The 26,258-nt window shown below is 43.7% G+C and overlaps 1 protein-coding gene across 15 annotated transcripts in view; it reads left to right on the forward strand.

The window, feature by feature from the left end:
• Window positions 1-2,199: 2,199 nt before the first annotated feature.
• Window positions 2,200-26,258, forward strand: part of LOC106574638 (inositol polyphosphate-4-phosphatase type I A) — a 50,929-nt gene continuing 26,870 nt past the window's right edge. For 12 of the 15 annotated variants that reach the window (XM_045698995.1, XM_045698996.1, XM_045699000.1 and 9 more), the window contains exon 1: window positions 2,200-2,348. The gene's annotated coding sequence lies outside the window, so the exon portion shown is untranslated. Of the gene's footprint in view, window positions 2,349-2,398; window positions 2,418-8,867; window positions 9,146-26,258 lie in introns of those variants that run through there. The other 3 variants (XM_045699003.1, XM_045698990.1, XM_045698991.1) reach the window with 3 other exon arrangements.

Consider the following 26,258-nt stretch of genomic DNA (forward strand, 5'->3'; position numbering starts at 1 on the left):
GCTGTTGTTAAGGACGATGGGGGCAGCATGTAGAGGAAAAAGACAACAGCTCTGAGGACCACAGGGGGAAATTATTATTTACCTTTATTTAACTTGGCAAGTCAGTGAAGAACAAATTCTTATTTTCAATGACAGCCTAGGAACAGTGTTCAGCAGAACGACAGATTTGTACCTTGTCAGGTCAGGGATTCGATCTTGTAACCTTTCGGTTACTAGTCCAACACTCTAACCACTAGGTTACACTGCCACCCAAAGGTTGGCTACTTTGAAGAACCTATGGTTACCACATGATTCCATATGTGTTATTTCATAGTTTTGATGTCATCACTATTATTCAACAATGAAGAAAATAGTAAAAATAAAGAAAACCCCTTCAATGAGTAGGTTTGTCCAAACTTACAGTACCAGTCAAAAGTTATGTCCATCCAATGGAATGTCAAAATGAAAAAAGAAATGGCATCACATAATTATGCACAGTAAAGTTGCCGTTCTAACATTATCACTGACCTGTCAAATGTTGATATAACTTTTGTCCATCCAATGTAATGTCAATATGAACAAAAAAAATTGCATGACATAACTCTGCACAATAAAGTTGCCTTTCTAACATTATTGCTGCCATGTCTGTCACTCTGTATTAAAATATGAAAGACTACAAGGTTACTTTAGGAGGTGCTCCCCAACTAAGTTTATTAGCTTTCTAGTGATGTAGGCTAGCTCAGAAAGCACAGGAGCTTGGCTGAATACAAAAACACAAATTCCTTGAGTTCATTTTACTGAAGAAAATGCTTGTACTATTCAAATCATATTGTTTGTCAGGTTTAAAGGAAAATGATTTCACCATAATACATTATTGATGTTTCAATGATAAATCACAGAAGGCTTCCAAAAGGGTTCTTTGGCTGTTCCTAGTAAAACCCTTTTTGGTTCCAGGTCGAACCCTTTTGTAAAGTGTACTACATGGAACCCAAAATGGTTCTACCTGGAACCAAAAATGGTTCTTCAAAGGGTGCTTCTATGGGGATAGCCGAAGAGCCCTTTTAGGTTCTAGATCAGTTTTCACCAAGTCTTGTACCCCCAACAGTACACATTTTCATTGTAGCCCTGAACAAACACAACTCATTCAACTCATTGAGGGCTTGATGATTAGTTAACAAGTTGAATCAGCTGTGCTTGTCCAGGGTTACAATATAAATGTGTACTGTTGGGGGTACTGGAGGACCAAGGTTGGGAAACACTGCTCTAGATGGTACATTTTCTTTTAAGAGAATAGAGACCACACAAATGTGAAAGCTGCAACTGCAAATTTTGGCCACATGATGGTAGTGCAGCTTAATCTAACTGTGAACTGAAGAAGAAGAACTCAAACTTAATCAATAAGGCCGAGGGGGTGTGATATATGTCCAATATACCACAGCTAAGGGCTGTTCTTACGCACGACGCAACATGGAGTATACTGGTATATTGGCCATATATCACAAACCCCCGAGGTTCCTTATTGCTATTATAAACGGGTTAGCAATGTAATTAGAGAAGTGAAAATACATGCTTTGTCATACCCGTGATATACCAAGGCTTTCAGCCAATCAGCATTCAGGGCTCAAACCACCCGGTTTGTAATAGTAATAACCAGTGATATGCTCAGATAATGACATATGATAACATTTGAAATGACTGTAATAATGACTGTCTATGCAGGGCAGGAACATAATGCTGGACCATGCCTTACTGGAGCCAAGATGTTGCAAGGATTTAGCCTTCCTACAGGATTTAGCCAGGATTCATCACAGGTCTGACTGAGCTCCTGTACAGCATCCCTCAACCACAAGAGAGTGAAGCCATTTTTATTTGAGACAGAAAGCTTTTATAATAATAATGATAATTATAATAATAATGTATGCCATTTAACGGACGCTTTTATCCATGTAAGTGTATTTGTATCAGTTCAATCATAGCATAGACTCATATCTTGATTATATTCTGTAGCCTGATTTTCCCAATGTCATTGACTTCTGTTTTGAATCTAAATATAGTTCTTCATCATGCCTTTTATTGGTCATTCCAAAATCGAATTCGATTTTTCCCAGGACACTGTGCAAAGATGGAGCCTATCACGATTTAATGAAAATAGATTTGTCTTCAATAAAGTTGTGTCCTCCTGAATGTGCCTCAGACTCAAGTAGGGGGAGGTTCCTTTAATGAAGTTGCAACGTCACATGATACAGAGGCGAGGCGAGATCACACTGCGGAGTGCACAGACAGGCTGGAAACAAATGTAACAAGCGAGCGTCAACACCAACCGCTGTCTCTTTCCCACCAAATTAATTGTCATCAAACGTCGTAGAAAGGTTTGTGTCTTCATCTTGAAATGCAGTTATCTGGTTAGTTGGAGAGGCAGGAGAAGTCGCCATGAGAAGGTTAGCATAATAGCTAATTTGCTCATTAATTGTTTACACCTTGCAAAAAAAGCTTCAACTTAAGTTGTATTCTTCTCTGTATAGTCAGTTATCACCCATATGCTTTTTATTTATTGCGGTCTACAGCTAGTTATTGCCTATGATACGTTTAGGTATGAACACCACCTGCAACTTAGGCTAGTCGTCTTATTTTCATGTAATGTTTTCATATGGGAAGAGGAGAGCGAGCAGAGGATGCGCACTCTGCCTCCAATGACCAAGACATACGGGGCTTTTAATGTGGATGGACATTGTATTCTTTCCTAGGCATCCTATGTATTCTTTCCTAGTATTTTATGACTATCTGCAGTCAGGCTGTGAAATTATATCCGTAGCCCACTGAGTGCCTGCCTCCTTGTTCATCCACTTAAACACTCTTGGTCCATGATAAACCATATTCTAGTATTTTATTGAATAATCTATTACCATGAAATTCTCTCAGCTAACATTCATTGTCATCATGACGGGTTCTTGGCATTGCCAGGGCAGCATTGTACGTTCAAATCTATGACGACTGTGTTTTGTGTTGGCTGATCTTGAATGGTGGAGTTAAGGGGTTTCTAGTTACTGAAAGTGGAAGTGGTGGGTTATATAAGCCTGTTGGGAGAGTGGTGGTGTGGTTGACAGGCCTTTCCTACAAGCCTCAGTTAGTTCCACATGGCTAAAATGAAAACAAGCGGTGCCATGTGTCAGCTTTACAGACCAGATGGGTGCATTATTGAACACTCTCTCAGCATCATCACCACCACCTCCTGTGCAGTCTTTTACCAACGCGATAACTGTAACTCTGTTTTCTTGTAAGATTACTATTTGATTTATTTGAAACATTTGTGTGTGCGTTATCAGTATCAACACAGCCACTGTAATTGTATTGTAAATCATCCCGTTGTGACACAGGCTGAAGTGGACAGACAGTGAGCGACCAGAGGAGTTCGTTATGAACCGGTTAAACCTCATCCATGTGATTTATCACCATTCATCCTCAGCAGTGTTATCTCTGACCTGGATCTGACAGTGTTTTTTATTTATTTCTTTTCTTTCACCTTTATTTAACCAGGTAGGCTAGTTGAGAACAAGTTCTCATTTGCAACTGCGACCTGGCCAAGATAAAGCGTAGCAATTCGACACATACAACAACACAGAGTTACACATGGAATAAACAAAACATACAGTCAATAATACAGTAGAAAAAAAGAAAACAAAAAGTCTATATACAGTGAGTGCAAATGAGGTAAGTTAAGGCAATAAATAGGCCATGGTGGTGAAGTAATTACAATATAGCAATTAAACACTGGAATGGTAGATGTGCAGAAGATGAATGTGCAAGTAGAGCTACTGGGGTGCAAAGGAGCAAGATAAATAAATACAGTATGGGGAGGAGGTAGGTAGATGGGCTGTTTACAGATGGGCTATGTACCGGTGCAGTGATCTGTGAGCTGCTCTGACAGCTGGTGCTTAAAGCTAGTGAGGGAGATGAGTGTTTCCAGCTTCAGAGATTTTTGCAGTTCGTTCCAGTCATTGGCAGCAGAGAACTGGAAGGAAAGGTGGCCAAAGGAGGAATTGGCTTTGGGGGTGACCAGTGAGATATACCTGCTGGAGCGCATGCTACGAGTGGGTGCTGCTAAGGTGACCAGTGAGCTGAGATAAGGCTGGGCTTTACCTAGCAGAGACTTGTAGATAACCTGTAGCCAGTGGGTTTGGCGACGAGTATGAAGCGGGGGCCAACCAACGAGAGCGTACAGGTCGCAATGGTGGGTAGCGTATGGGGCTTTGGTGAAAAAACAGATGGCACTGTGATAGACTGCATCCAGTTTGTTGAGTAGAGTGTTGGAGGCTATTTTATAGATGACATCACCGAAGTCGAGGATCGGTAGGATGGTCAGTTTTACGAGGGTGTGTTTGGCAGCATGAGTGAAGGATGCTTTGTTGTGATATAGGAAGCCGATTGGAGATGCTTAATGTGAGTCTGGAAGGAGAGTTTACAGTCTAACCAGACACCCAGGTATTTGTAGTTGTCCACGTATTCTAAGTCAGGTGCGGGCAGTGATTGATTGAATAGCATGCATTTAGTTTTACCTGCGTTTAAGAGCAGTTAGAGGCCACGGAAGGAGAGTTGTATGGCATTGAAGCTTGTCTGGAGGTTAGTTAACACAGTGTCCAAAGAGGGGTCAGAAGTATACAGAATGGTGTCGTCTGCGTAGAGGTGGATCAGAGAATCACCAGCAGCAAGAGCAACATCATTGATGTATACAGAGAAGAGAGTTGGCCCGAGAATTGAACCCTGTGGCACACCCATAGACTGCCAGAGGTCCGGACAACAGGCCCTCCGATTTGACACACTGAACTCTATCAGAGAAGTAGTTGGTAAACCAGGCGAGGCAATCATTTGAGAAACCAAGGCTGTTGAGTCTGCCAATAAGAATGTGGTGATTGACAGAGTCAAAAGCCTTGGCCAGGTCGATGAATACGGCTGCACAGTAATGTCTCTTATCGATGGCGGTTATGATGTCGTTTAGGACCTTGAGCGTGGCTGAGGTGCACCCATGACCAGCTCTGAAACCAGATTGCATAGCGGAGAAGGTACGGTGGGATTCAAAATGGTCGGTAATCTGTTTGTTAACTTGGCTTTCGAAGACTTTAGAAAGACAGGGTAGGATAGATATAGGTCTGTAGCAGTTTTGGTCGAGTGTCACCCCCTTTGAAGAGGGGGATGACCGCGGCAGCTTTCCAATCTTTGGGAATCTCAGACGATACGAAAGAGAGGTTGAACAGGCTAGTAATAGGGGTTGCAACAATTTCGGTAAATCATTTTAGAGTGTCCAGATTGTCTAGCCTGGCTGATTTGTATGGGTCCAGATTTTGCAGCTCTTTCAGAACATCAGCTATCTGGATTTGGGTGAAGGAGAAATGGTGGGGGCTTTGGCGGGTTGCTGTGGAGGGTGCTGGGCAGTTGACCGGGGTAGGGGTAGCCAGGTGGATCGCATGGCCAGCCGTAGAGAATTGCTTATTGAAATTCTCAATTATAGTGGATTTATCGGTGGTAACAGTGTTTCCTAGCCTCAGAGCAGTGGGCAGCTGGGAGGAGGTGCTCTTATTCTCCATGGACTTTACATTGTCCCAGAACTTTTTTGAGTTAGTACTACAGGATGCAAATTTCTGTTTGAAAAAGCTAGCCTTAGCTTTATTAACCGCCTGTCTATATTTGTTCCTAATTTCCTGAAAAGTTGCATATCATGGGGGCTATTCGATGCTAATGCACAACGCCACAGGATATTTTTGTGCTGGTCAAGGGCAGACAGGTCTGGAGTGGACCAAGGACTATATCTATTCCTAGTTCTACATTTTTTGAGTGGGGCATGCTTATTTAAGATGGTGAGGAATGCACTTTTAAAGAATAGCCAGGCATCATCTACTGACCGGATGAGGTCAATGTCATTCCAGGATACCCCGGCCAGGTCGATTAGAAAGGCCTGCTCGCAGAAGTGTTTTAGGGAGCTTTTGACAGTGATGAGGGGAGGTCGTTTGGTCGCAGACCCATTACGGATGCAGGCAATGAGGCAGTGATCGCTGAGATCTTGATTGAAAACAGCAGAGGTGTATTTGGAGGGCGAGTTAGTTAGGATGACATCTGAGGGTGCCCGTGTTCATGGATTTGGGGTTGTACCTGGTAGGTTCATTGATAATTTGTCTGAGATTGAGGGCGTCAAGCTTGTAAATTGTGTATATGCATGGCTCCTTTGTAAAAGAGACCTTGGTCTCAGTGGGACTCAGCAACAGGCCTACCTACCTACACAGCCTGTTGAAATCCCTGAGAATGCCAGGAAGTTGGTTCCACCTTCATTGGGGAGGATGGGCTCATAGTAATGGCTGGAACAGGATCAATGGAATGGTATCAAATTCATCGTTTGATACCAGTCAATTGTCTCCATTCCAGCCATTATGAGCCATCCTCCCCTCAGTAGCCTCCTGTGCTGAGAACCCAGTGTCTCTGTCCCATCACATCACATCACTCAACTGTCTGTCACATTCAAATTGGCACAGTATACCCTAGTATATTTTGCACAACTCTTGACCAGAGCCCATAGTACACTATATATAGGGAATAGGGTGCATTTTGGTTCACTAGGGAATAGGGTGTCGTTTTGGACACAGCCTTTGTACTGCTGGATTAGCTCTGTCGCACATGGACCAAAGTGGAGATAATGTGTGTTTGTGGCGATGCGATAAGAACAACTGATGAACAAGAACATAACCAAGTGAAAAATGACATCAGTTTGAGGCATACAGTGCCTGGCCAGAGGTGACGGCCCTTAGCTGCCTTTGCTGAGTGCTAGTTTGCGTACATAATCACATTAGCATGATTTACTAATAATTAATTCAACTTTTGTAGCGCTATTTATTCCATAACGATTCTCAAAGAGCTTTAAAGAAAAAAAGACACCAGTCATGAGATGGACAGTCATTAGAGGGTTGATACAGTCCATGGCTTGAGTGGTTATCTGAATTGATGACCACTACAAATCACGCGAGTGGAGTGAGGTCGTAAAGGCAGACTCAGTCAGTGGTTTCCTGGTAGGAGCCATCAGAGCCAAGGTCAAGGGGAGGGGACATGCTTATTGATTGAGAGGAAGCTTACGAGTTACGACCAGGCATCTGGAAAGACCAGGAGATGTTTCTGAGACTACTCCCAGTTGGCTTGACTAGGCTGTTGCTCAGTACTACATTGTACTAAGTTGGGCACTGTAGTTTTGCGATTCAATATAGTAGCTAGCTACCTCTCGCACACGTGCGCATACAGACCCTGAGGCCACTGTGTATGTAAATATGTATGGGGGAGTGCTGTGACTCAGCGATGGGATTTTTTTCCCACTGGGCTCAGAGGGCAAACAGGAGACTGTTCTCTCGCTCTCTGAAAAACATTGTGTCAATATTGCCAAAGCAACAATGTATACATTGTAATATAAAATGGTAGAATGTAATAAATATAAAAATCTATATATGGAAAATGAATCTATAACTAAATCTCTCTCTCTGAGAAGACACTCTTAAGATTCATATGTGTTAAACACAGTGAATCGGACACACACAGCCAGTTGAATGCTCTGCCTACTCTGTTGCTCTTATAAGCCAATAATAGCTTCCCACATAAACACACACTCAATCAGGCTCATGCATGTTACGTCATCATACGATGCTCCTGCAACACACTACACTCAACTCCTCTGCACTCTCATGTCGTCATACTCTTCTCCAACACACACACATTGACACACTTTCTACGGTTGCTGTCTTACTAATTACTCTGCTATAATCTTTTTTCCTTTGTCATAAAAGTCTGCTTGTTAAACTCTCCTTTCTCTTTCAGTAATTTACTTATGAGCGACATTGTACATCCTGCTACTTGGTGGATAGCCGGTGCCTCAGACGGCAATAGCTACTCTGCCTCGCTGCATTGCCTTGCCCGTCTTTGCTGTTTTACACTGAAATCCATTAGACCTGAACCAAAGTTGTTGTTTTGGGGATGTGTGCTGACAGGTCTGTAGTCAAGTAGTGCCGGGTGCTATCCCGAGTCCACTGTCTCTGGCTGGGTCTCAAATAACACCCTGTACCTTAAGATGTGCACTACTTTTGAACAGTGCCCATAATGCTCTGGTCAAAAGTTGTGCACTTTATAGGGAATAGGGTACTGTTTGGGACATAAACCTCTGCGTTTCCCTCTTATGCAACAGACTGAATTATTGATGATGGCAGGCTAAATGGAGACCATAAATCCACATGTGTAGAGAAGTGAAACCTGCCGTTGGTCAGTCGGTGCCCTACACTAAACGATACTAAGCATAGGACCCCGGGAGAGAGGGAGGCGTGACTGCAAACGTGACACAGTGCAGGGAGCAGGGAAGTGTTCTCCCGCCACCACAGTTGATTATTTATTGGTCTGGGAATCAACAACATGTAACAGGCCTACAGCATACAGCTCTTTCACAGTTTTCTTCCTGGACGTTTCCCAAATCACTGAGGAGGTTCTGGAGCGGGGTTTAAGATGTGAACAGTGACACCTCTCCCGTTCATTTCCTTCCTCGGCTGGACAAAGCCCGTCTGGGTCCTGTCAGCCCAGTTTGTCACTGAGCATCCACAGTCCCATCTGTCCCTTCCTGTCCCTCTCCCTGTGTATTTCTGCTGGAGAACAGTGTCAGCCAGAGAGAAGACATTACCTTATCAGTCTGCTTCTCTTAGCTACTGCAGGAATAAGGAGAGGGAGAGAAATGGAGAGGGACAGATGGGGAGAGGGAGGGCGAAGGAGGCAGGCAGAAAGTACGAGAGCAAGCGAGGAAGGGATGAAGAAAGTGGGAGGCAGAGAGATGGGGAGAGTGTAAGCAGTGATAATGACGCTGCTGCTGCGTGTGGGTTTGTTTACATGCTGCTCTGCTGTGAGGAGACCGCATCCACAGCCGGGCCCTTCACTCGCTACGCAGACTGTCATCTTACCCTATAGACGAGGAACCAAGCTCAGCTGTTAGGAGCAGAGATGTACTAGTCTGTCTGTACAGCTGTAGCATGCAGCCGGATATGGATTAGCCCTTCTACAGGCCTGCACTGTGCTGTGTCACTCGCCACCATGCTGCTTCATTCACTAGCTGCTATGCTAATGCTACTATCTACAGGCTGCCTGTAGCATTCACTGGATAAAGGTATGGATTTTTGGGGAGATTTTAAATATAATCTATGTATTGTATCTGATTTATGTGCTGACTGGACTGAAGCCATTTTGCGAAGACTACTACTTAGCATCCCTTCTTATGCTCAGTCTGTAGAATTAGGCACTACTCTAACCCCCTATGGTGGTTTTGGCTGGGGTGATGCTCTCAGATGGGCCGTTGACAGGGAATAAATAATACCCAGAGTCCTCTGCATGCTGTTCTAAACGGCCGCCCTCGTCGGCCATAATGAGCGAGTCCTCTTCAGACTGCCTATGAAGGAGGAATCTAATGGCAGAAACATGCATTTATCATAGTGTGAGTTTATCTATTGATTAAATAGGAAAACAGCTCCTTGCTGCTCTGTGGCAATGTTTATCTAGTCTTTGTTGTAGTGTTCAGTGTTTGTCTGTTAAGTCCCACTGGTGAGATTATAGGCCTAGCTTCTCGGCTACGCCAACATTGGGTTGAATCGGATGGGTTAGCGCTGAACAGTAACAAAAGCCTTCACTCACTGGGTCCCCACGACCAGGCTTGAAGAACATTGGTCAATGTCAACATTCAATAACGTGACTAATGCCAGTGATCTGAAGACATTTTTAGACTGTCAGTTAAATTGGGAATGTTTCTTCCTTAAAGTAGACTCAGCGAAATGACATTGCCACAAGCAGAACCGGAGATATTGAGATGAGTGAGATGTAACACTTCACTATCACACAGTCACACACTGTATCTTCGAATGTGCATGAGTTTGCTTCACGCTGTGAACAGTGTGGTAGCCAGGGGACCCAAAACAGTGGAGAAGTTGAGCCTCGCACTTCAATGCTCTAGGTTTTTGCAGAAATGTACCCACTCTGCTGTACACTTTCTGCATATACAGTTGCAAGAAAAAGTATGTGAACCCTGTGGAATTACCTGGATTCATGCATAAATTGGTCCAAAAATGTGATCTGATCTTCCTTTGTCACAGCAATAGACTGTGTGCTTAAATTAATAACACACAAATTATTGTATTGTTCTTGTCTATATTGATACATAATTTAAACATTCACTGTGCAGGTTGGGGGAAAGTATGTGAACCCCGAGGCTAATGACTTCTCCAAAAGATAATTGGAGTCAGGAGTCAGCTAACCTGGAATCCAATCAATGAGACGAGGTTGGAGATGTTGGTTAGAGCTGCCCTGCAATATAAAAAAAACTCAGAAAATGTGAGTTTGCTACTCACATGAAGCATTGCCTGATGTGAACCATGCCTCGAACAAAAGAGATCTCAGAAAACCTAAGATTAAGAATTGTTGATTTGCATAAAGCAAGGGTTACAAAAGTATCTCTAAAAGCCTTGATGTTCATCAGTCCACGGTAAGACAAATTGTCTATAAATGGAGAAAGTTCAGCACTGTTGCGACTCTCCCTAGGAGTGGCCGTCCTGCAAAGATGACTGCAAGAGCACAGCACAGAATGCTCAATGAGGTTAAGAATAATCCTAGTGTCAGCTAAAAACTTACAGAAATCTCTGGAACATGCTAACATCTCTTGACGAGTCTACAATAGGTAAAACACTAAACAAGAATGGTGTTCATGGAAGGACACACGGAAGAAGCCACTGCTGTCCAAAACAACATTGCTGCATGTCTGAAGTTCGCAAAAGAGCAGCTGGATGTTCCACTACTATTCTGTGGATAGATTAAACTAAAGTTGTTTGGAAGGAACACGCAACATCATGTGTGTAGAAAAAAAGGCACAGCACACCAACATCAACACCTCATGCCAACTGTAAAGTATGGTGGAGAGACATTATGGTTTGGGCTGCTTTTCTGCCTCAGGGCCTGGACAGCTTGCTATCATTGACGGAAAAATGAATTCCCATTTTGCAGGAAAATGTAAGGCTGCCTGCCAATTGAAGTTCAACAGAAGTTGGGAGATGCAGCAGGACAACGAAGTAAATCAACAACAGAATGACTTGAACAGAAGAAAATACGCCTTCTGGAGTGGCCTAGTCAGAGTCCTGACCGCAACCCAATTGAGATGCTGTGGCATGACCTTGAGTGGTTCACACCAGACGTCCTCAAGAATATTGCTGAACTGAAACAGTTTTGTAAAGAGGAATGGTCCAAAATTCCTCCTGACCGTTGTACAGGTCTGATCCGCAACTACAGAAAACGTTTGGTTGTTATTGCTGCTAAAGGAGGATCAACCAGTTATTAAATCCTAGGGATCACATACCTTTCCCACCCTGCACTGTGAATGTTTACACGGTGTGTTCAATAAAGACATAAAAATGTATAATTGTATATGTTATTAGATTAAGCAGACTGTGTTTGTCTATTGTTGTGACTTAGATGAAGATCAGATCAAATTTTATGACCAATTTATGCAGAAATCCATGTAATTCCAAATGGTTCACATACTTTTTCTTGTCATTTTGTTACGTTACAGCCTTATTCTAAATTGGATTAAATGTTTTTTTTGTACTGGGCTGTACACACTACCCTCTGTAGCGCCATACGAACGATCAGATGCCGAGCAGTTGCCATACCAGGCGGTGATGCAACCGGTCAGGATGCTCTCGATGGTGCAACTGTAGAACTTTTTGAGTATCTGGGGACCCATGCCAAATATTTTCAGTCTCCTGAAGGGGAAAAGATGTTGTCGTGGCCTCTTCACGACTGTCTTGGTATGTTTGGACCATAATAGTTCCTTGATGTGGACACCAAGGAACTTGAAACTCTCGACCCGCTCCACTTCAGCCCCGTTGATGTTAATGCATCCTGTTCGGCCTGTCTTTTCCTGTAGTCCTCGATCAGCTCCTTTGTCTAGCTCACATTGAGGGAGAGGTTGTTGTTGTTGTCCTGGCACCACACTGCCAGGTATCTGACCTCCTCCCTATAGGCTGTCTCATCGTTGTCGATGATCAGGCCTACCACTGTTGTGTCGTCAGCAAACCTAATGATGGTGTAGGAGTCATGCTTGGCCACACAGTCGTGAGTGTACAGGTGGGGGCTAAGCACGCACCAATGAGGGGTCCCAGTGTTGAGGATCAGCATGCCAGATGTGTTGTTGCCTACCTTTACCACCTGGGGCGGCCCATCAGGAAGTCCAGGATCCAGTTGCAGAGGGAGGTGTTTAGTCACAGGGTCCTTAGCGTAGTGATGAGCTTTGTGGGCACTATGGTGTTGAATGCTGAGCTGTAGTCAATGAATAGCATTCTCACATACAGTTGAAGTTTACATTAACCTTAGCCAAATACATTTAAACTCAGTTTTTCACAATTCCTGACATTTAATCCTAGTAACAATTCCCTGTCTTAGGTCAGTTAGGATCACCACTTTATTTTAAGAATGTGAAATGTCAGAATAATAGTAGAATGATTTATTTCAGCTTTTCTTTCTTCATCACATTCCCAATGGGTCAGAAGTTTACATGCACTCAATTAGTATTTGGTAGCATTGCCTTTAAATTGTTTAACTTGGGTCAAACGTTTTGAGTAACCTTCCACAAGCTTCCCACAATAAGTAGGATGAATTTTGGCCTTTTCCTCCTGACAGAGCTGGTGTAACTGAGTCGGGTTTGTAGGCCTCCTTGCTCGCACACGCTTTCTCAGTTCTGCCCACAAATGTTCTATAGGATTGAGGTCAGGCCTTTGTGATGGCCACTCCAATACCTTGACTTTGTTGTCCTTAAGCCATTTTTTTCACAACTTTGGAAGTATGCTTGGGGTCATTGTCCATTTGGAAGACCCATTTGCGACCAAGCTTTCCTGACTGATGTCTTGATGTTGCATCAACATATCCACATAATTTTCCTTAATGATGCCATCTATTTTGTGAAGTGCACCAGTCCGTCCTGCAGCAAAGCACCCCCACAACATGATGCTGCCACCCCCGTGCTTCACGGTTGGAATGGTGTTCTTTGGCTTGCAAGCGTCCCCCTTTTTCCTCTGAACATAACGATGGTCATTATTGCCAAACAGTTCTATTTTTGTTTCATCAGACCAGAGGACATTTCTCCAAAAAGTACAATAGTGTGGTCTACAGCTTATCATGAGGTATTCAACCTCAGGCGAGCAATACCTTGACAGTTTAATGTCCCGTTGGTAGGATAGTCTTAATCGTAGATCATCCAGTTTGTTTTCCAATGATTGCACATTGGCCAATAATACGGAGGGAGGTGGTGGTTTACCTACTCGTCTGCGAATTCTTACAAGGCACTCCGCCGCCCTCCCCCTTTTCCTCAATCTTTTCTTCACACTGATGATGGGGATTTGGGCCTTGTCTTGACAAAGCAGTTTATCCTTCGCGTCAAACTCATTTGAAGAAAAATCTTTGTCCAGTTCAAGGTGAGTAATCGCTATTCTGATGTCCAGAAGCTCTTTTCATTCATAAGAGACAGTATCAGCAACATTATGTACAAAATGACTTACAAACAATGTGAAAAAATGAACCAAATAGCACAGTTGGTTAGGAGCCTGTAAAAGCCACCCCCTCCGGTGCCATTATATTACTCTACCGTAAAGGCCTGATTGGTGAGGTGCTGCAGAGATGACTGTCCTTCTGGAAGGTTCTCCCATTTCCACAGAGGAACTCTGGAGCTCTGTCAGAGTGACCATCGGGTTCTCGGTCACCCCCTGACCAAGGCCCTTCTCCCCCTATTGCTCTGTTTGGCCGGGCAGCCAGCTCTAGGAAGAGTCTTGGTGGTTCCTAACTTCTTCCATTTAAGAATGATGGAGGCCACTGTTCTTGGGGACCTTAAATGCTGCAGACATTTTTTGGTACCCTTCCCCAGATCTGTGCCTGGACACAATCCTGTCTCAGAGCTCTACAAACAATTCCTTCTACCTCAACTTGGTTTTTGTTCTGACATGCACTGTCAACTGTGGGACCTTTTTATATAGACAGATGTGTCTTTCCAAATCATGTCCAATCAATTGAATTTACTGCAGGTGGACTCCAAGTTGTAGAAACATCTCAAGGATGATAAATGGAAACAGGATGCACCAGAACTCATTTTTGAGTCTCATAGCAAAGGGTCTGAATACTTATGTAAATAAGGTATTTCATTTATAAAAATAAAAATACATTTAAAAAATAATAATAAAAACCAGTTTTGACTTTGTCATTATAGGGTATTGCGTGTAGATTGAAGGGGGGAATAATTTTATTCATTTTAGAATAAGGCTATAACGTAACAATGTGGGAAAAGTCGAGGGGTCTGAATACTTTCCGAATGCACTGTAATATTCACTGAGCTCCCATCCGTATACAATAACGGTTGTTCTTGTGTTTCAGTTTGTAAATGTTTGTCACGTCCAGCTCACCCCATTGAGTTAGGCATTCAGGATGAAATCAGAAGAGACAGACGTTTAATCATAATAGTTCAGAGCATTTCCATAGTAATGGATTTACGCAGAAAACATGTATACCAAACAAAAACCATTGATTTCAACATTTTAACAAACATTAGAATTGTATGCACAAAGACTACTTTTTAACAATTAACACAGAACATTTTACAACACATTTACAGGATGAACTGTGCAGGTACAAAGCTTGGTAACAGAATAAAACTGAGGGAGATTTTACTGTAATTCTGTTACCAAACCTTGCATCTGCTGTTTTAATTTTATTCATTTATTTACTGTGTAAATTTTTCAAAGTAGTCATTGTGCATAGATTTGTGTAGTTTGTTAAACTTTGAAATCAATGTTTTTTGTTTGGCATACATTTTAAAGTGAAAAATTGGGGTCCCACCGTGGAATTGTCCTTCACTGCTTTTGATTCTCTCTGACTTCCCTCTTTTGGGTTCCTATGTAATCTTGAAGTCTTCTTAATCTGAACCAAGGACCTGTCTGACGACTTCCCTGTGAGATGAGGACATTGATGCATTTATCCTCAATGTGAACATTTCCTGATTGCAGTTCAGGAAGTGAGGTACACCAGAGGAAATACGCAATACTGTACATCTTACCCAGCTAGACACTGAACGTGAAAAAGCTGTTGATGTTCAAAGCTCAGTCAAACATCACACAACAGGTACATAATGTATCCCATAGGGACTTCAGGGTTTAAAAAAATAAGACAAATAATGGCAAAAGAAAGCATAAGAGAATTCTGTCCAACTCCGGGGCTCTTCCTCAGTTGTGTTGATGTGTGAGAACAGTAACAGCACTGACAAGCGTGCATCAAACACTGAGCACAATCCGTAATCTCAGTCTTTCTCAACCTAGAATAGTAATGATATTAGGCCAGCCACGTAATTTGGATAAAGCGTGGCTGAGTCTTATGCTTACCTGACTTGACTGATGTGGAAGTGGGGGCTAGATGTGTGGGTAGACTACAGTAGTGCAGATGGCAAGTGTTGCTCTCCTCACTGGTTATGTCATCATGATAGTTAGCCAATCAGCCTGCTAGTTGGTCGTGGCTCCACATGGTTGCAGACAGTGCTGACTCTCACAGGTATACTAATGATGCTACTGCATATCATCACATGCACTAGATTGATTTGTCAGAGCACAGTAGCTGCTTGCATGGCGTTGTCTCTACACTTTGAAGATCTGTACCAAAGTAATGGCATCTGTCTAGCAGAGTGCACAGTGTATGATGGAAGATGACAAGCAGTTATTTTGAGATATTACTCCCGTGTTTTAGGCTTGATGCACTGTTAGTTACACGTATAGAATGAGTCACATGGACTGTGATTTAGATTTCCCCTCGGGCTGGACTGTGTGTGAGCTTGTGAGAGCGACACACACACACACACACATACACACACACACACACACACACAGAAGAAGCAACAGGTTATTCAGGATAGTGCATGAATCATTTCTTTAGAAGTTCAGAGCAGCTCTAACCCTTTCAGGTGAAAATTAGCATCTCCCATCCCCCTACATGTTTTAACTGACACATGCATATACACACTCACACATGCATATACAGTGAGGGGCAAAAAGTATTTGATCCCCTGCTGATTTTGTATGTTTGCCCACTGAAAAAGAAATGATCAGTCTATTATTTTAATGGTAGGTTTATTTGAACAGTGAGAGACAGAATAACAACACAAAAATCTTGATAAACGCATGTCAAAAATGTTATAAATTGATTTGCATTTTAATGAGGGAAATAAGTATTTGACACCCTCTCAATCAGAGATTTCTTTGACATGCGTTTTTCTGGATTTTTGTTGTTGTTATTCTGTCTCTCACTGTTCAAATAAACCTACTATTAAAATTATAGACTGATCATTTCTTTGTCAGTGGGCGAACGTACAAAATCAGCAGAGGATCAAATACTTTATCTATCACTGACCCCAATTAGTTGATTGTTTGATCGTTAGGTTGTTGGTGGACCGAGATTGTTTTTGTTTGTTTTAGTGGAGCCTAAACGAGCTCCGCATTGCCATGCAACTCCCAAATGTTTCAACAATGCGGGGGGCTCTGTAGAGCTCTGCAATGACATGATTGGTTGACGGTAGGTGGGGGCGGTACATCCTGTAGAAAACAAACTCACTTCCTTGACAACAGCTCTGCACTGCTCCCCGAAGCGCAAGAGGTATGATGCTCTGACTTCTGCTGAGGCCGTATCACTGTAAATACTACATGACCAATGCAGACGTGGTATTGACCATGCGCCCAGATGCACAATGCACATCTCTCTCCAGAATGTGCTCTCTCCCGCCAATTTGTGCACATTCATTGTTTCATAACTTCATTGTGAATTGTTTTCATTTTGTTAGTGTATATCAATTCCCCATTACATACATCACCAGTAGGACATTTACCGTTAATTCCTATCATTTCTAATCTACAATGTTGTTACTTTCTTTATGGTAATTTATGTTAATGCATGCAATATTATTCCAGTCTTCCAGTTATCATTGTCGGAGTGGACACATTGTTTGCGGAGTGCACAACTTATGCTACACTTGTGAGAAACAAGTTTTAGTTTATTTCAAGAGTTTTGTCAATTTAGTCATTGTCTGTTGTTTGGAGTGCTCCTGTCAATGTTGAGTAAGGACACATATGCATAGAAGTAGGCCTATAGGCTACCTGGCCTGCGCCCAAATGTAGGCATATAAATGTGTCCCTTTGTGGATCTGATTGGCTTAACCCACCACCACTAATGAACTGTGGAGCTTCTCAAAGTAATGTTTACTTCACCAAACAGAAAGCCATCAAAGTCTGTTTTTACATCCATTGAGAATTACAATCGTTCCTCAATGTAATTGAAAAATCTTTTCCAGCCCTCTCCCTTTCGGTAACCGCTCAGCGTGAAAGGGAAAAATGTCTGGCTCTGATCCAGTGGAAACGTCATGAAATAGACCTGATTACTTCTTATCAGTGCATGACTTGGACTGAAATACGTTCAGTAACTCATTTTGGGTTCTGGTACTGTTCATATTTAGGTGCAGGAGCTCCACAATACTTTAGAGCTAATATTCTATAAGAGGAACAGGAGCTCAAGCAGTAGACCATTTGAGGTGCTGGTACTCAGCTTCGGTGAGCTTTTGCCCTGCTTCTTATGCCTTGCTCAAGTAGCCTACAGCTGTGTCTGTCCCAAGCTCACTGGTTGGGGAAACTCTGAATGTCCAGAATATTACATACAATGTTGCTAGCAGCGCAAGCTTCGGGCTAGACCCAAGTTAATAGTTGATACAATGTTTCAAGTTCGTTGCAGACGTTGTAGCCAATGTGATTTATAGGATATTTAGTTTTTATCAGGATATTTTCTACCTGCAGGCTGCAAAGTTTTTATTTGTTGGCTTAATGTAGACTATTTTTACATAGATGGCAATAGAAGTAACTTTTTCGGCTTTTTATTTAGATTTGGATAGAATTTTTGATTAACCAAATGATAATGACTTTGAGATTTGAAGATGTTATTCAGTTGGTTGAAAGAACAGACGACTTTTGGTCGACGAAGATTTGTATATTTTTTTCGGGGACAGCCCCAACACACAATGTGACAACACACACACACACACACACACAGAGGGTGGTCCAGTGGCTCCAGTCCATTGATCAGTGTCTCTGACTGATGATGCAGGGACTATCTGGATTGAGTATATGCAGGACTGCTTCTGAAATAGGAAGCACACACAGCACTGCCTCAGTAGAGCTTCAAACTAACACACACACACACACATACGTGCACACTGGCAGGCACACACATACCTTCAAAAAGCGAGTTATCACTTTGAAGAGTGGTGTGTGTGTGTGTGTGTGTGTGGGGGGGGGGGATGGGCAGGCCATGGCAGAGACAGAATATCAGATGTGAAGGTTAAATTGTGAAAATGTCTCCTCTTCTGGTTAGCATCATGTTACACGCCTCACTACCTCTGACTGTGACTTGGCAGTCCTGTAGCCTCGGTCACTGTCAAACTCAATGCACAGATACAGATCATAGCTACGCTGCTGTATACTCTGCTATATACAGCTAGGGGAAGTGGAGCAAATACTGAAATATCCTTCCTTTTAGTTTTTCTGACATGTCTCCTCTGGTCAGATCCAGTCTGTTGCTCCTCTCTGACAGGATCAGCTGGCTTCCCCTCCCTCTGGGAAAGGAAAGGGGATACCTAGTCAGTTGCACAACTGAATGCATTCAACCCAAATGTTAATTCCACATTTAATCCAACCTCTGGTTGTGTGTGTGTGGGGGGGGGGAGCAGTTGTTGTTTAACTGCCTTGCTCGAGGGCAGAACAGAAAATTTTTTTCACTTTGCTGTCTCAGGGACTCGAACCAGCAACCTTTCAGTTACTGCCCCAGCGCTCTTAACCACAAGGCTACCTGCCACTCTCTGCCTTCACCACTGACAGTAAGTACACCTGCACACATCTCAGGCACTTTGTTATGGTGTATATGAGGATGCTGTTAGGATGTGGCATCCTAACATGACCCTGAGAGAAAGCTGGTGACTGGAGAGCGAGAGAGATGGGTAGGGCAGGTACACCCTGAGCTGTTGAACAGTCCCTCCCTCTCCCTGACATGAACAAGGTCTTGATTTGTAAGGCAGACAGAGCCTACTGTAGGAACTAGGCAGCTAGTCTGGAGGGCTGCTCTCACTACTGTAGGAACTAGGCAGCTAGTCTGAAGGGCTGCTCTCACTACTGTAGGAACTAGGCAGCCAGTCTAGTCTGGAGGGCTGCTCTCACTACTGTAGGAACTAGGCAGCTAGTCTGGAGGGCTGCTCTCACTACTGTAGGAACTAGGCAGCTAGTCTGGAGGGCTGCTCTCACTACTGTAGGAACTAGGCAGCTAGTCTGGAGGGCTGCTCTCACTACTGTAGGAACTAGGCAGCTAGTCTGGAGGGCTGCTCTCACTACTGTAGGAACTAGGCAGCCAGTCTAGTCTGGAGGGCTGCTCTCACTACTGTAGGAACTAGGCAGCTAGTCTGAAGGGCTGCTCTCACTACTGTAGGAACTAGGCAGCCAGTCTAGTCTGGAGGGCTGCTCTCACTACTGTAGGAACTAGGCAGCTAGTCTGGAGGGCTGCTCTCACTACTGTAGGAACTAGGCAGCTAGTCTGGAGGGCTGCTCTCACTACTGTAGGAACTAGGCAGCTAGTCTGGAGGGCTGCTCTCACTACTGTAGGAACTAGGCAGCTAGTCTGGAGGGCTGCTCTCACTACTGTAGGAACTAGGCAGCCAGTCTAGTCTGGAGGGCTGCTCTCACTACTGTAGGAACTAGGCAGCCAGTCTAGTCTGGAGGGCTGCTCTCACTACTGTAGGAACTAGGCAGCCAGTCTAGTCTGGAGGGCTGCTCTCACTACTGTAGGAACTAGGCAGCCAGTCTAGTCTGGAGGGCTGCTCTCACTACTGTAGGAACTAGGCAGCTAGTCTAGTCTGGAGGGCTGCTCTCACTACTGTAGGAACTAGGCAGCCAGTCTAGTCTGGAGGGCTGCTCTCACTACTGTAGGAACTAGGCAGCCAGTCTAGTCTGGAGTAGAGGTCCACCGATTATGATTTTTCAACGCGATACCGATTAATCGGCCTATTTTTATATATATATTTGTAATAATGACAATTACAAAAATACTGAATGAACACTTATTTTAACTTAATATAATACATAAATTAAATAAATGTAGTCTTAAATAAATGAAACTTTTTCAATTTGGTTTAAATAATGAAAAAACAGTGTTGGAGAAGAAGTAAAAGTGCAATATGTGCCATGTAAAAAAGCTAATGTTTAAGTTCCTTGCTCAGAACATGAGAACATATGAAAGCTGGTGGTTCCTTTTAACATGAGTCTTCAATATTCCCAGGTAAGAAGTTTTAGGTGGTAGTTATTATAGGACTATTTCTCTCTATACCATTTGTATTTCATATACCTTTGACTATTGGATGTTCTTATAGGCACTAGTATTGCCAGCCTAATCTCGGGAGTTGATAGGCTTGAAGTCATAAACAGCGCAATGCTTGAAGCACAGCGAATAGCTGCTGGCAAATGCAGGAAAGTGCTGTTTGAATGAATGCTTACGAGCCTGCTGCTGCCTACCACCGCTCAGTCAGACTGCTCTATCAAATCAGACTTAATTCTAATATAATAAACACACAGAAATACGAGCCGTAGGTCATTAATATGGTTAAATCCGGAAACTAACGTTTATTCTTTCAGTGAAATACGGAACCGTTCCGTATTTTATCTAACGGATGGCATCCCTAAGTCTAAATATTGCTGTTACATTGCACAACCTTCAATGTTATGTCATAATTATGTACAATTCTGGCAAATTAATTACGGTCTTTGTTAGGAAGAAATGGTCTTCACACAGTTCGCAACGAGCCAGGCGGCCCAAACTGCTGCACATACCCTGACTCTGCTTGCACAGAACGCAAGAGAAGTGACACAATTTCCCTAGTTATAAGAAATTCATGTTAGCAGGTAATATTAACTAAATATGCAGGTTTAAAAATATATACTTGTGTATTGATTTTAAAGAAAGGCATTGATGTTTATGGTTAGGTACATAGCTTTTTTTTCGCGAATGCGCTTGTTAAATCATCACCCGTTTGGTGAAGTAGGATGTGATTCAATGATTAATTAAACAGGCACCGCATCGATATTATGCAACGCAGGACAAGCTAGATAACTACACATGGTTGATGATATTACTAGGTTAACTAGTGATTATGTTAAGATTGATTGTTTATTTTATAAGATAAGTTTAATGCTAGCTAGCAACTTACCTTGGCTCCTTGCTGCACTCGCGTAACAGGTAGTCAGCCTGCCACGCAGTCTCCTTGTGGAGGGCGATGTAATCGGCCATAATCGGCGTCCAAAAATGCCGATTGCCGATTTTGTTATGAAACTTGAAATCGGCCCTAATTAATCGTCCATTCCGATTAATCGGTCGACCTCTAGTCTGGAGGGCAACACTAACTACTGTAGGAACTAGGTAGCCAGTCTAGTCTGGAGGGCAGCTCTAACTACTCTACATCATACAAATGAAGGTGAAGAATATGTAAGACTTTCTGCACCTACAAATTCATCTGGATATTTATTCAGGAAATGAAAATGGCAGAAAAGTCTAAGATTTTGGAGATAGAGACTCAAACTATTAAATTCTATCAAAATAATGAGTCCAGTGCTATTTGACCCTGATACAGGGCTTACTCATAGCACCTCATTTAGACAGATAAAATAAGCATTGTTAGTGTCAAAAGTGATACAATTTTAATTATGAATGTACTCTGTTTGCTCTCCAGCAGTGTTTACCTTCTCCATAGTCATTATGACACAGATACTGGTGTGGTGCAGAGTTGAAATCTGTTTAGACAAGGCTGGGGCTATAAAAATAACTAATGTGGGCTGGGAGTGCAGGAGGACAACAGTAAGATGGAAACTAGAGACATGGAGGGAGAGCCGTTATCCTGTCTTCTGTATAGGTGTGTTTGATAAGGGAGAGATGGGAAGTAAAGATCGAAGGAAACTCTGAAACGGTATGCTTTTAGCTCGTTGTCGTTTGTGTGCGTTCATGTATGATGCCTGGCCTGGAGAGTCAGAACCTTGGCAGTCAGTCAACACAAAGTTTTTTTGCCTTTTAAGGGCAACAGGTCTGAGCTCTCCTCCACACTGCCCTTCTCAGGCTTGGAGACTGTCTGAGACTGAGAGCAGAGAAACCCTTGATACAAACACATCCTCATTTAAAGTTGTGATTGGACAAGACCCCTCTGTGATAGTGTCAATCCCACTCAGAGGAGCTCCGGAGGAAGGGTCCTGAAACCAGCACAGTGGGAAGAAACACCGAGCCTTGAGGTGCTTTCACAGCCAAGGCAAGCTGAGGTTTTTAGATTGAAGACAAATTAAAGAATGATCTTGTCGCTTGGCTGGTAATTCTGATGGAGTCACTGAGTCACACGGCTGAATTAACGGTGGAATTAGCAGGATTGGAGTCTGCTGGGAGGGAGGGAGGGAGGGAGGGAGGGAGGGGGAGTGAACAGGGAGAGAAAGGAGAAATCTGATTTCAGGCAGTACCGTGGACGCCTCACAGGGTCCTCAATGTCACAAACGCTCACTCACTCACTCACTCACTCACTCACTCACTCACTCGGTTCCTTCATAGAGAGCTTGCCGGTTGCATGCAGCATTAAACTTAACATAACAGCAGAAGTGAAATCCACTAAACCCTGCCAGTCAGATCGGACGCCAGTAAGACTAGCTGTCGCCGTTGGTGTCACTTCCCCCCCTTTTTAAGTTAAATCAGGTAGAAACATATGCATCGCATTGTAAGTCCTTAGCTTCTCTGGTGAGGACAATGTCCCAAGTGTCAATGTCTCTGTTTACTTATCTGGTTAACCTACAGTACCAGGTGCCCAGGGTAAAACGAAGACACTGAGAATTCATCAAACCCGTATTCGCAAACCTAGAAACCGCTTTGAACTGAGTCTGGTCCCGGCCCAGTCTGTGCGGTATTCTCCAGTTGTTACTGGGTGTGAGAAACTACGTCAGAAACCCAGCAAGGATTTGTTAACCGAGCCGTGGAAGCTCCAGAAGCCCATGTGTCCCAGTTCATGTGAGTTACTAATCATCAGGGTCTCCTCACTCTCGCGCTATAAATCAAATGTTATTTGTCACATGCTTCATAAACAACAGGTGTAGACTAACAGTGAAATGCTTACTTACTGGCCCTTCACAACAATGCAGAGAAAAATATAGAAAAAATGTGTAAAACAAGGAATACACAATGAGTAACAACATGGCTATATATACGGGGTACCAGTACTGAGTCGATGTGCAGGGGTACGAGGTAATTGAGGTATATATGTACATATAGGTAGGGGTAAAGTGACTGGGCAACTGGATAGATAATAAACGGTAGCAGAAGCGTATGTGATGCGTCAAAAGATTTTGGGCAAGGGGGTCAATGCTGATAGTCTAGGTAGCCATTTGGTTAACTATTTAGTAGTCTTCTGGCTTGTGGGTAGAAGCTGTTCAGGGTCCTGTTGGTTCCAGACTTGGTGCATCGGTACAGCTTGTCGTGTGGTAGCAGAGAGAACAGTCTGACTTGGGTGGCTGGAGTCTTTGACAATTTTTAGGGCCTTCCTCTGACACCGCCTGGTATAGAGGTCCTGGATGGCAGGAAGCTTGGCCCCAGTGATGTACTGGGCCGTACGCACTACCCTCTGTAGCACCTTACGGTCAGATGCCAAGCAGTTGCCATACCAGGCGGTGATGCAGCCAGTCAAGATGCTCTCAATGGTGCAGCTGTAGAACTTTTTGAGGATCTGAGGGCCCATGTCAAATCTTTTCAGCCTCCTGTGGAAGAAGAGGTGTTGTCTTGACTGTGTAGTGTGTGAGGACCATGTTACTTCCTTAGTGATGAGGACACAGAGGAACTTGACTCTCAACCCGCTCCCTTACAGCCCTGTGGATGGGGGTGTGCTTGGCCCTCCCTTTACTGTAGTCCACGATCCTGGCACCATTGTCGTTGATCAGGCCTACCACCATCTGCTACCGTTTGGCTCTTACCGATGTGGCCCATATTCCCAGGCAATTACAGAACAGTTGTAGATAGTAGCCAAAGAACCTGACAATGAATTCAATCAATGTTGATCCATTGTACAGAGAGCACATACAAGACATTTGGATTCATTCCCTGAAGTGCACCCTTTTGCCTATATAGTGCACTTTATTTGACCAGAGCCACATGTGCACTGGCCGGGCAGAAGAGGATCTGTGATGAGTGTGCTAACCAGACCTGTATCTGCTGAGCTTTTCACCACCAGCAGCATCCGCTTGCTATCGATGGGCTCTCCTCCAGCATTTCTGCCTGAGTAGACAAGACAGGCCTCCAGCACCTTGTACTCCTGCCAGGAAAGCCCCCAGCCCAGCCTCTGTGGAATGATGCCTAACTGACGGCACTCCGAGGATGTGTGTCTCTCCGACAGGGTTTCCCCTATGAATGCTTAGGTGGGACGCCCACCCCCCCCTTCCCTAGCTCTGTTGCACACCCCTGCCTAAACACAGCCTCAAATATTTTGGTCTATGCAGTCCGGGTATTTAGTTCTGTTCCTTTCTTTTGATGTAACCTAGGAGAAACACTGGCCTGCAGGGGAAGTTTACCTACTTGATCAGAGCAGACATCATTAAGCTAGCAGGATGTCCTTGATGTAACCTAGGAGAAACACTGGCCTGCAGGAGAGTTTACCTACTTGATCAAAGCAGACATCATTAAGCTAGCAGGATGTCCTTGATGTAACCTAGGAGAAACACTGGCCTGCAGGAGAGTTTACCTACTTGATCAAAGCAGACATCATTAAGCTAGCAGGATGTCCTTGATGTAACCTAGGAGAAACACTGGCCTGCAGGGGAGTTTACCTACTTGATCAAAGCAGACATCATTAAGCTAGCAAGATGTCCTTGATGTAACCTAGGAGAAACACTGGCCTGCAGGGGAAGTTTACCTACTTGATCAGAGCAGACATCATTAAGCTAGCAGGATGTCCTCATCCTTCTGCTCCTACTCTTCATCATAACACACAGTAATATGCCTTCCAGTCAAGCTGATGACTAACCCTTCTGTCATGTCTATGTCCTTACAGTCCAACTAAATAAGCAAACCTTTTTCTTCAGGAAACCTAGTTAGTGTTTCATTGAGCAAGGCCTAGAGTGATACTTTGAAGAGCGCACTGTTGTTACCATGGAGACAATCGGGGCAGATGGAGTGGTTCCATCAGAATCCCTAGAACAACATCCTGCTGTTTGTATTATCTCGCCACAGCTGAATCTCTGGGATAGTCCACATGAACGCTTGAAAGGCTCTCTGCATGAAGGAGGCCCTACATATCAGCCCAACACTTGTTATTTAACCCAGCAGTGGACCTGTGGTATCAGAGGAACAAAGCGTTCAACGGAACCTTGATAAGTGGTTTTGTTTATACGGTACATCCAGGCAGTGTTGATCATCTTAACTAACCTGGGTATTGTCAATAGATGTATGTGAAAGCAAGCAGCTCTGAGTTTTTCCTCCTTGCCTGACCTAGTCTCTCTGAGGTGTTCTAGCCCTGGTGCTGTGGGCTGTTGCTAGCTACTATACTCCAGCTGTTAGCAGTGACAGAAATAGTGTGGATCTCTACTGAAGCTGTTAAGTAGACCAGGGCTGGTCTATTACCCACAGCCTCTAGCCTCAGTGTAAATGGGCTAATTGTTCCTGTTTGAGGAGAGGCCTGGTTTCTGGGCTAAATGGCCAATGGCTGAGGGCCTTCCCTGGATGAACTATGTCCCCTGAGGGGGAGGTGTGGGAAGAGGATGAGGAGTGGGAGGGACATTGGAGGGTTTTGTGATGAAGAGGGAGAGCAGAAATGCACTCTATATTTGGAATACACATCACTAATATGAAAGTATCAGTTCAACGTTGAGAAAAACATCTGTCACCACTCATTGTTTTTTTGTGTGAAGGGCACCTGTTGCTCCGTTTATGCCTATCTAGACCCTTCAGTTGATGCCAGCTTATACAGTGCATTCGCTGCACAGCTTTTGTCAGGTCTCGCCAGAAATGTTCGATTGGGTTGAAGTCCAGGCTCTGGCTGGGCCACTCACGTACATTCAGAGATTTGTCTCGAAGCCACTCCTGCGTTGTCTTGGCTGTGTGCTTATGGTCATTGTCCTGTT

This window comes from Salmo salar, chromosome ssa17 (genome assembly GCF_905237065.1).
Source record: "Salmo salar chromosome ssa17, Ssal_v3.1, whole genome shotgun sequence".
Classification (NCBI taxonomy): Eukaryota; Metazoa; Chordata; class Actinopteri; order Salmoniformes; family Salmonidae; genus Salmo; species Salmo salar.